Below are 12,015 nucleotides of genomic sequence, written 5' to 3'. Positions count from 1 at the left end.
GAATGAATTTGTGATGCATCCTACTTTGAATTAAGATGATCTCCGCATTTCTCCACATCTCTTGTTTAGTGGAACACATCTGCAGATCCCTTTTGGCCCAGAAAGTTTTATTACGTAGAAAACTAGTCGACTATGTTAGTGTAGAGGAATGGGAAGTATACTGCATTTGGATCCAGCAAGTCTCATTTTCAACAACAGCTCTGCCACTTACCAATTTTGTAAACACAAAGTCCTTTATCTCTGGGCACTCCCATTTTCTCATTTGAGAAAAGGGCTCTGCCTTGACCAGTGTTTAAGGTTTAGGGACACTAAAATGAGTAGTGTATTATTAACTAAGTTCCAAATTGCAAAGAGCTACATAAGAGTCGATGGTGGAGTTATTATTCCTACACCAGTCTTTCAGGGACTGTGGTAGTCCCAGTTGCACATGCCCTTTAAGAGCAATATTCATGAATTTTTGTGCCACCCCTCTTGCTTGCCAAGATCTTAATGACCTCTGAGTGTTGTACATGATCTAATACATTCACTGCCTTGAGTACACCTAGACCCAGAGTGGCTGTCCTATACAATACAGGTGAGCCAACTGCTTATAGTAACTACGCAGTGATCAGGTACCTTGTACCATACGAAGCACTGAGGGAGAAAACGACACGAAATAACTGAAGGCCTTGTCCCATTGTCATCAAGGAACACAAGTAGATGCTAAAAAAGATAAATTTACATGAAACAAAGAAACATAAGCCAGAGCATATAAATACATTGGGGAGTGCATTAAGGCCAGTAGAAATTCAGAGAAAGGACAGATTATAGAGTGCAATTAGCTAAGTAATACATGATCACTTTTAATAGAAGAAATCCAAGAACCTTTGAATTTTAGCTGGGAGCTAGAATCTCTGGAGAAATATTCCAGAGGGGCTCAACTTTCCAAGCACCTTGAACCCTGGATCTCTCAGTTTAATTTTTCACTTTTACAAGAAAGATTAAAAACGCAATTCAGCCTCTCACGGTTCCCTCCAGCTTCAGCCTCTTCTTCCTATCAAACCAAAAGCACATGGTATGATGGGGACACAGCAAATATTCTCAGGACAGCTGTGATAAATTAGCTCGTCTCTGGGAGCTTTGTGACTCAGGCTTTTCCTCTATCATCTATTAGGATCCTACATTACAATTTGCAAGAGTAAAACGTACACAGGTGTTCACCAGGTGTGTCTGTTTTATAGATGTGGTTGCATTCAGGATAGAGGACTCAACCATTTCTTAGTCCTTGAAGAACTGATTCTAGGCCTCAGTGCTTACGTGGGGAGCTCATAAATCCATCTCAATTTCAGTGAAGCCCTTCCCAAGTATACACATGATAATAATACACACCTCCTGAGTAAGCATTTACCAATTCAATTTCCACAGCAACCTTGAAAGTTATTATTTTTTCAAATCATATATAAGGAATTATGATTCAAAGAAATTTACCTGCTCCAGTTTGCTCAGCTACTAAGTGGTAGATTTAGGGTTTAGGGTTCTATACCAGAGATGTCTGACTCCCAAGTGAGTATGTTTATTTCTTCCTACGTCTTAGATCTGCCTGACACCAATATTTCCAGTCTCCAGAGAAAAGATGTCTCAGCACCCTCACAGTTGATCATTCCCTTGACACTCCTTTTTTTTTTAGTTTACTTATTTTGAGAGAGAGAGGGAGAGAGACAGCAAGAGAGAGCATGAGCAGGGGGAGGGACAGGAAGAGAAGAAAAGAGAGAGAATCCCAAGCAGGCTCCATGCCTTCAGTACAGTTCAGCTTGAACTCACAAATTGTGAGATCATGACCTGAGCCAAAACCAAGTGTCAGACACTTAACCAACTGAGCCACCCAGGCACCCCTCCCTTGGTCCTCTTTATCCCATCCCTTCACATCTCCTGCAGGACATTTTTCTGTGTCATCTCTATCCTCAAAAAAGAAACAAAAAAACCCAAAGATTTCCCTTAAGTACTCATCTTGTGTAGTCTCTTTTTTCCCCTTCTACTCCCTCACCCCTCAGTTATACTTCACCCTTTGCATTAGAATATCATCGCCAGCAGTACCAGAGACATCCATATCTCTTTATTGATAAACCCAAAGACTTTTCATCTTCCTTCCCTATAGTATTTGATACTCTGACTATTCTCTTCTTACTGAAACTCCTTCCTCTCAAGACTCCCTGGTCCTACATACTCCTCTTATATTCCTTGCTTTTCTGGTCAAACATCCTTTTCTAATTCCTTTCAGAGAGTTATTGTGTTTTTCCAACATTGTCCCATCAGCATGTTACCTATGCTGCCCATTCTCTTGGGCTATATTAATTATTAGATCGCTGGAGTTCATTTTCATTTACATGCTAACGACTTCCAGTCAAGGCTTTCTTCCTGAATTATAGATCTGCAGACTTGTATTTCTTTTTTTTTAATTTTTATTTTTTATTTTAAGATGGTGCTGCATACACAAGGGGCAGAGAGAGGGAGACAGAGGATCCGAAGGGGCTCATCACTGACAGCAGTGAGCCCTATGTGGGGCTTGAGCTCATAAATAATGAGATCATGACCTGAGCCAAAGTCTGATGCTCAACCTACTGAGCCAACCAAGTGCTCTTGCAGACTTGTATTTCTAAGTGTCTGCATTGAACATCTTCCTCTGAACAAGTTCACCAAGCTCAAAGAGTCCAAAATGAAACCATTATCTCTCATTGTTCTTTGTACCCATTAACACTGCCACCATTATTATAGTCCCAAAGATCAGGAACATAGGAAGACACCCTTCCTTCTCCCTCAACATACATCCAATTGATTGCCAAGTCTTGTTGGCTTTATTACATGTTTCTTCACTCAATTATTTCCCCCTTCTAAAAAAAAAAACAAAAAAAAACCCTAAACTACATTAACTCCCAAGTACTTACAAGATATAGTGACATAATATTTTAAGAGGGAAGGAGGAGGAGGGGAGAAAGGAGGGCACAGGGAGGAGGAAAATGCCTACTTCTTGGTTCCCATCTCTTTCTGTTTTCCTCTTTTGGCTTCAGCCATTGGAAACATAAATTTTCCCAGGCACATAAGCAGTTTCACACCTCAGAATTTTGCTCAGGCTCTGACCTTTGCCTGAAATAACCATTTCCCTTGTCTAGTTCATTCCCTTATTCAACAAATATTTGTTGAATACCTATTATTTGCCAGGTTCTACTCCAGGAACTGAGGATATATCTGTGAACAACACAAACAAAGTCCCTGATGCTGGAGAGCTTACAACCTTGAGTGGAAAAACCATAATAAATAAGTGAGTAAATATGAAAACAGGTAATTCCAGACAATGATATGCCATGAAGGAAATAAAGAGTTGTTTTAGAGTTGTTCAGGAGGTGGTGGTGGGAAGAATGCTGAAGATTAGGGCCATCTGAAAGAAGTAACAGGGAATCTGAGACCTAAAATTTGAAAAAGGCTCTATCACTAGAGAACAGGGGGAAAAAATGGCATTCTAAACAGAGGTAACAGCAGGTGTATGTGGCTTGGAATTATATATTAATTTTCTATGGCTGCCATAAAAATTATCACAAACTTAGTGGCTTAAAACAATACAATGTACCATCTTATAGTTCTGTAGGTCAGAAGTCTAGGTGTCATTGGGCCAAAATCAAGGTGTCAGCAGGCCTGCATTCCTTTTTAGAGGTTCTGGCAGAGAATCCATTTCCTTGCCTTTTCAACCTTCTAGGGGTCACTCACGTTCCCACAGCCTCTTCCTCCATCTTCAAAGCCAGCAACATAGCATCACTCTGACACTATTTTTGTGACCACATCTTTCTCTGACCACAGGCAAGAAAGGTTCTTTGGCTCTAAGGACACATGTGACTATACTGTTTCCACCTATATCATCCAGGATAATTTCTCCCATCTCAAGATCCTTAATCACATCTGCAAAGTCCTTTTGACATGAAAGGTAACATATTCACAGCTTCTGGAGATTAGGACATGGACATCTTTGGAAGGCCGTTATTGCTCCTATGAAACATAGGAATAAACTTTGAATATGCAAAAATAAAAAGAAAGCCTTTATGGCGATAGTCTGTTGGTAAAGTCTCACAGATGATGAAGAGGAGTTTAGATTTTTTTTCTAAATGCAATGAGAATCTATGAAAGAGTTTTTTTTAAAGTTTTTTTAATGTTTTTATTTATTTTTGAAGGAGAGAGAGAGAGACAGAGCATGAGCGTGGGAGGAGCAAAGAGAGAGGAGACACAGAATTTGAAGCAGGCTCCAGGCTCTAAGCTGTCAGCACAGAGCCCAATGCGGGGCTCAAACCCACAAACTGTGAGATCATGACCTGAGCCAAAGCCAGACAGTCAACCGACTGAGCCACCCAGGCACCCCTATTAAAGAGTTTTAAACAGAGGAATAATGTGCTCTAGTATTAGTACTGTTTTTTTTTTAATCTAAATGACTTATAAGAAATGTATTTTAGCAAGGCGAGAATGGAAGTGAGGACACAGGTTAGGAAGCACTTTTACACCAAATGAAACATGATGGTTTCTTGGACTAGGGAAATGCAGTGAAAATAGAAAGAAGCAGAGGGATTCAAGATGTATTTTGGAAATAAAATCACTGAGAAATTAGATAAAGAAAGTTGAAAGGACATCTCTGCCAACGAAGAGTATGATAGAGCCGGCAAAGCTCAAATTTTACCACCTCACCCTCCACGCGGACAAACCAGCCTGTTCCTTCATAGAACTGGCCACCATGTTCTGTACAAACTACTCTAACACCACATTATATTTACATGTCTGTTTCCCCTATCAAATTGGAAGCTCCCTGATATTATAGATATTGTTTGGTTATTTATATTTGCCCAATGGTTATTTGTTAAACCCATATTGTTTGGTAAACAATCAGTAGAACTTGATGATTGAAAGGCCATGACAGAAGTGGCAGTGAAACAAATGAAAATGATTCTAAGATGTCAACACAGAGGACTAGGAAAATGATGGTCCTGGTGAAAGGAATAGCTCAGCTAGGAAGAGCAATGGGTAACAAAATAGAAGAACGGCACAGAACTGATTAGGTGGATCTCTGCACACATATGCTATGAAATACCATAACCATAATTTTTGAAGAGAAAAAGTCTGCATATTATGAATATACTCTCTTTCTGGCAGAAAGTCACTGAAAATAATAACCATAACAATAGTAATAATGGTAAAATGTATTAAGTACTTGTTGCAAAAACTATGTAAGCGTTTTATATGTATTAACTTAATCCTTAAATCAATGCTATGGGGTAAGTGCTATTATTTTCCCTGTTTTACACATGAAGAAAGGAAATTGAGGCTCATAGAAAATAAATAACTCATGGCGTGTCATACATCAAGAAATTACCAGATCCAGGTGTAGAACTCTGGCTGCACAGTCTTTTCATAATAAGGAGCTGAGGTTCAAAGACATTATATGATGTTTATTTCCTTAGCTTAAACTCCATCACTGATTTTTTTTTTAAACAAATGACAACACTGGGAGAATCCCTTGAAATGTATTTAGCACCACATTTTTCCAAGTAAACAAATATATGAACCAACGTATTTAGTCACGAATGCTATCCGTATCCAAACTTTATAAATATAGCTTACCTCTAGCTGAGTATTTGTAATAAAAATACATCTTCCTACACCTAGGCATAATTAGAAATAATTTTTTGTATTGGAAATTGTTAACTTCTTATGTTATGAACTTTCATTTTAATGTAAATATGTTTCAGAGTAAGTCATATTTTGAGAAATTTTGCAATTTTACATTCCAAAATACAGTCTTATCTCCTGAGGCAATCAATAGTCACATTTAGAAGTTATGGAGCGTTCTGTGTGCCAAAATTCTAAGTGACCTACCTGATAAATAATGTTGGCTTGTGTGGCATCCTACTCTTTACATACCATTTGAGTACATACATAGTCTTTGAGACTCACAATAACCCAGTAAAGTAATATGGTCAGGATAATCACGTTTTATACTGGGATTCAGAGAGATTAGTGACTTTTCAGAAGTTACACAATGCAAACAGTCTCAAACATAGGCTTCCGAATGCTAGCACTCTATCCATTGTACCTCATGATAATTAAACTATAATTCAGATTTTTACTAACTGGAAAGGCAGTATCAAAAAAGTCTGCAGAAATGAGATCTGATGTACAGCATAGTGACTATGTATACTTGAAATGTGCTAAAAGAGTAGGTCTTAAATGTTCTCACCACACACACAAAAAGATAATTATATGAGACGATGGATGTGTTAATTAACTTGATTATAGTTGTTATTTCACAATGTGTATATATATATAAACATATATGTGTATATATATAAAATCACTTTCTACACCTTAAAGATACATAATTTTATTTATCACTTATACTTCAATAAAGGTAAAAAATATATAATATATTTTGTTATATAAAATAATAACAATAGTAACAATAAATTCTGCAGAAGTGTAGTGGTTATGAGCACAGACTCTGAAGCTGGACTGACGGTGTCCAAATCCTGGCCCACTACTTACCGGCTAGGTGACCATGAAAACATTGCATATCTTCTCTGCATAGTTTCCTTGTCTGCATAATGAAAATATAATATTGCCTACCTCATTGGGTTGTTAGGAGGATTAAATAGTTGATATTTGTAAAGCTCTTAGATAAGGTCTGGCATAAAAGTAATATCTAAGTGCCAGTTAAATAAAAACACATAACCTCATTAGTGCTTCTTTAAAAAAAAAACACATAATTTATCATTCTATTCTCATTTAATTTCTCATTACAATAGTTTAAAATTTAACTATTGGGGAGCCTGGATGGCTCAGTCAGTTGAGCATCCTACTTCAGCTCAGGTCACAATCTCATGGTCCAGGGCTTTGAGCCCTGCCTCGGGCTCTGTGCTGACAGGTCAAAGCCTGGAGCCTGCTTCAGATTCTGTGTCTCCCTCTCTCTCTCTGCCCCTTCCCCACTCGTGCTCTGTCTGTCTCTATCTCTGTCTCAAAACTAAATAAATGTTAAAAAAATTTTTTAATAAAATTTAACTGTTAATATATATATAATGGAATATTACTCAACCATAAAAAATGAAATCTTGTCATTTGGGACAGCATGGATAGAACTCGAAGATACTATGCTAAGTGAAATAATTCAGAGAAAGACAAAGACCATATCATTTCACTTACATGCGGAATCTGAAAAAAAAAAACAAAACAGGGGCACCTGGGTGACTTAGTCAATTAAACATCCAACTCTTGATTGAGCCCTGCATCAGGCTCTGTGCTGAGCACAGAGCCTACTTGGGATTTTCTCTCTCCTTCTTTATCTGCCCCTCCCTACTAGCTCTCTCTCTCTCTCTCTCTAAAAATAAATAAATAAACATTTTAAAAATTCTTGATAAAATAACACTTAATTGTTAACATTTATATAAAGATGAAAACCTAAGGTAAATAGAAGTTTAATTATCCACAACAGTATGCTCCACTAATTCAATTCTCATTCTTTTTTTGCTTTTATATTGTGTTTATTAAGGCATGATTTATTTTTTAAAATTTTTAAAATTTTTGAAATATTTTTTTATTTTTAAGTATCTCTACACCCAACGTGGGGTTTGAACCCACAATCCCAAGATTAAGAGTCACATGCTCTATTGAGCCAGCCAGGTGCCCCAAGGCATGCTTTAAATAGAGCAAGATTCTTCTTTTTAGGTGTACATTTCCTTGTGTTTTGACAAATGCATACAATCATGTAACCATCTTCACAATCTAGAGGATATTTTATTACCCCCAAAAGTTCTTCCATTTGGAGTCAATCTTTTCCCATCCGCATCTGGGAACCACTGATCTGATTTCCGTCCCTATAGCTTTGACTTTCCAGAATATTATATAAATGAAATTACACAGTGGGTAGCCTTTTTTGTCTGGTTCTGTGATTTCATCCATGCTTAGCATGTATCAGCTGTTCATTCCTTTTCTTAAATTTCTATGTTTATATTTTTAAGTTTATTCCTTCATTATTAACCATTAATCCATTGTTTACTAAGCCTAATAAATCCTAAAACATGGATAATTGTTTGTATTGGAATAGACAATTCTCTGTAGCTAAAATGAGAGTCCATGAGTCAGGGCTTCCCCTGAGGGAAACTTTTTAGATGGCAGGGCTAGGTACAGGCTACAAAGGAGAAATTGTCCAGAAACTCAATGACACCAAAGGCCATTTATACCAAATGAGCTTGTTATGTTCCATATACTCCTTTCAAAATATTAAAAGCCTCAGAGTCAAGTTGCTTCTCAACAAAATAAGGAGTCATTCAGTCCATCAGACTCAGTTCTTACATTGTTCAGTTGACCATTATCTGGCCGTCAGAGGTCTGGGAATTGTGTCCTTGGGATGGAGAGGGAAGTAGAGGGCAAGGAAATTAATGTAACATATTTTATCACCTTTCCCAAGACCATCAGCACTTTGTTTAATATTTAAAATTTTCCTGTGTATTGGGGCAAACTACTGCTTCAGCCCCTTTAGTAAATTCAGTGCTATCTGCTGAGCTGTGGAGTTCTCTGCCTTTGAGAGAATATGCAAGAAGTTTTTGTAAATTGGCTCTTAGGAAAGAATAGCATTCTATATAAAATTGCCATTTGAAGTTCATTTATGCTGTAGTTTTTACATTTCATATTTGTGTTCAGTGTTTGAATAAAAAAAATATACCAGTTATCAATATGTCAGAAGCATTCCAACCAATATCTTTTAAGTATTTATTTTTGACAGAGCGAGCACAAACTGGGGAGGGGCAGGTTGTGAGGGAGACAGAAGATCTGAAGTGGGTTCTGTGCTGACAGCAGTGAGCCTGATGCAGGACTCAAACTAATGAAAAGTCAGATGCTCAACTGACTGAACCACCCAGGGGCCCCTCAAAATGATTTTTTAAATACTTCTTTAGATAATCTGTGAGTAATAAAAAGATTCATCCCATCTCTCTCTCCCCAATGTAGATATATCAAATGGGAAATGACCATCAGCAGTAAGTCTTAAATCAATGTTGAAAAGCAGGAATTTCACAATCCCTACTATCAAAATTATTTATAGTATGCAAGTACTTTAATAATCATTAATGAGATAAGATGACATTATTGAATAAAAAATATAGGGGCGCCTGGGTGGCTCAGTTCGGTGGGTGTCTGACTTCAGATCAGGTCATGATCTCACAGTCCGTTGTTCAAGCCCTGAATTGGGCTCTGTGCTGACAGCTTGGAGCCTGGAGCCTGCTTTGGGTTGTGTGTTTCCCTCTTTCTTTGCCCCTCCCCCACTCACGCTCTGTCTCTGTCTCTCAAAAATGAATAAATGTTAAAAAGAAATTAAAAAAAATATATATGATGCACTTGGATTATAATTTTTATTTAAATATCTTCAAGTAACAGTGAGCTCATTTTTGTGTAAATACAGTAAAACCTTGAATTGGGTTAACTTATTCTTGTGAGTGTTCTGCAAAACGAGCCAACATTTCTAATAAATTTTAACTTGATAAATAAGCGATGTGTTGCAATACATACAAGTAGTATGTGATGCTGAATGTCACATGATCACATTTGAGCCAATGGTTTCTCCCTCTCTCTCTCTCTCTCACTGCAGGATTGTGGGTGATCATCTCCCCTGCCCAAATACTCAGTCTCAGACCATGGTGTTTGGCAGAAATCAGTGATTTTTCTGAACCTTGGAAGGTGCCCACAACTGGCACTAGTGTATTTTTTGTCACGTCAAAAAATACAGTCCTTTGCTTTTCCATTCAAAAGTAAGTTTAGGAATGCTTTGTTTCATTCTAGGTCAGGCTGCCTACAGATATAGATCCTTTCCTCTGCTGCCTTATTGCCAGTTACATTAAATACGGTTTATGACAAGAGTTTACTAATACTGCACTATAGTCAACATCTGTGCGAACATATACAATGGCCCCATGTAGGAAAAGATTCCATTGAGTCAATAGATAGCAGTGATTCTGTCAGTGATAGTGAAAACCAGGAAGGTTTTCAAAGGTAGGTGCAGGTTAATTTGTTTTTCTTTACATTTTGTATTTTCTTCGTTACTTTGTATTGTATTATAGTATTGTAATCATTTTCCTATAAATATTTTTGGGTTGTGGAAAGAATCACTTGAGTTTCCATTATTTCTTATGTGGAAATTAACTTTGCTATACAAGTGCTTTGGATTACAAGCATGTTTCCGGAATTAATTATGCTCACAAACCAATGTTTTACTGTATATAATTATGAATTCAGATAAGCTCTGACCACAGTAATTGAAGTCTTAATTAAATATTAAAAATGTGTCACTATGTATCCAAGTTTTTCAATGTTCTTTTATTTCCTGTTACAATTTTTTATTTAAACTTTAGTCAGTTAAAATTTAGTTAGTTAACATATAGTTTCAGGAGTAGAATTTAGTGATTCATCACTTACATATAACACCCAGTGCTCAATACAACAAGTGCCCTCCTTAATCCATCACCCATCTAGCCCATCTCCCCACCCACCTCCCCTCCAGCAATCCTCACTTTGTTCTCTATAGTGAAGAGTCTCTTATGGAATGCCTCCATCTCTTTTTTTTTTTCCTTATATTCATGTTCCATTGCTTAAATTCCACATAGCAGTGAAATCATATGGTATTTGTGTTTCTCTGACTGACTTATTTCACTTAGCATGATACACTCTAACAAATGGCAAGATTTCATTCTTTTAGATGGTTGAGTAATATTCCATTATATACCACATCTTCTTTATTCATTCATAAGTTGAAGGATATTTGGGCTCTTTCCAATGTTCTAAACACCACAAGTACCCCATGGCTCATTGATTATACTGCTTTGAAATCAGAAACATCCTGTACATTTAGATCATATTGCCATAATTACTATTTAAGTAAAATATGTACGTATTCATACATAAAAATATACACCCATACAAAGAGAGTTGGTGAAAAGTCAACTTATAAATTTCATTTTGTGTATGATATGAAGTTACTACACTCATATAAATCTGAGTCCTCCTTGGCACCTAAAGATGAGAAAATCAAAGCCTCCTGTGAAAACTTACTACAAATATTGGGTCATTATTCCTAATGCATAGAAAATACTAACACAGGGGCGCCTGGGTGGCGCAGTCGGTTGGGCGTCCGACTTCAGCCAGGTCACGATCTCGCACTCCGTGAGTTCGAGCCCCGCGTCAGGCTCTGGGCTGATGGCTCAGAGCCTGGAACCTGTTTCCGATTCTGTGTCTCCCTCTCTCTCTGCCCCTCCCCCGTTCATGCTCTGTCTCTCTCTGTCCCAAAAATAAATAAATGTTGAAAAAAAAAAAAATTAAAAAAAAAAAAAAAAAAGAAAATACTAACAGGCTTCACTCACTAGTTGGCGAGTATATTATTTTAATTTTTTTTAAGTATGTGAATGATATCGTCTCCTGAGATTTGGAAGAACACATGGACCTCATTTCCTTGTTTTACACAGACTTACTTTTGTTTTTTCTGGAATAATTGCAATCATAAGATATTATTCGATGAGTGAGATTTTATAAATGTGCCTTGTCTTCCCTCTCAGCATCATCTCCACTTCCATGATTTTGGAATGAGAGGAATCTGGAGAATTATCCCTGGAACATCTGGAATCTCTTTTTCCACAAATACTATACCTAGCTAAAACAATCAAGGGACACTTAGAACTTTGGCAATTTCTCTCCCTGTTACCTTAACTACAATTAAATGTATACACATTTAATTATAAGAAGAGATTCTTTATTAATTTGCATCTTATAGTCGATCTCTAAGGCCCATTAGTTGGCTCCAGAAGCTACGGTGCACTTAATTTACTAAATTTGTTCTGGATTCTGTTCATTTTTTAATGAATCTATTAAACACTCTCCAAATTATTTCAATTACTTGGGACATGGAAATCATCTGTTAAAGAAAGAATTAAGAAGTTATTGTGCTCCTCAGGCACGAGCATTGGCCAC

The sequence above is a fragment of the Panthera uncia genome (genome assembly GCF_023721935.1).
Source record: "Panthera uncia isolate 11264 chromosome C1 unlocalized genomic scaffold, Puncia_PCG_1.0 HiC_scaffold_3, whole genome shotgun sequence".
In the NCBI taxonomy this organism is placed as follows: domain Eukaryota; kingdom Metazoa; phylum Chordata; class Mammalia; order Carnivora; family Felidae; genus Panthera; species Panthera uncia.
This window is presented reverse-complemented; position numbering follows the sequence as displayed.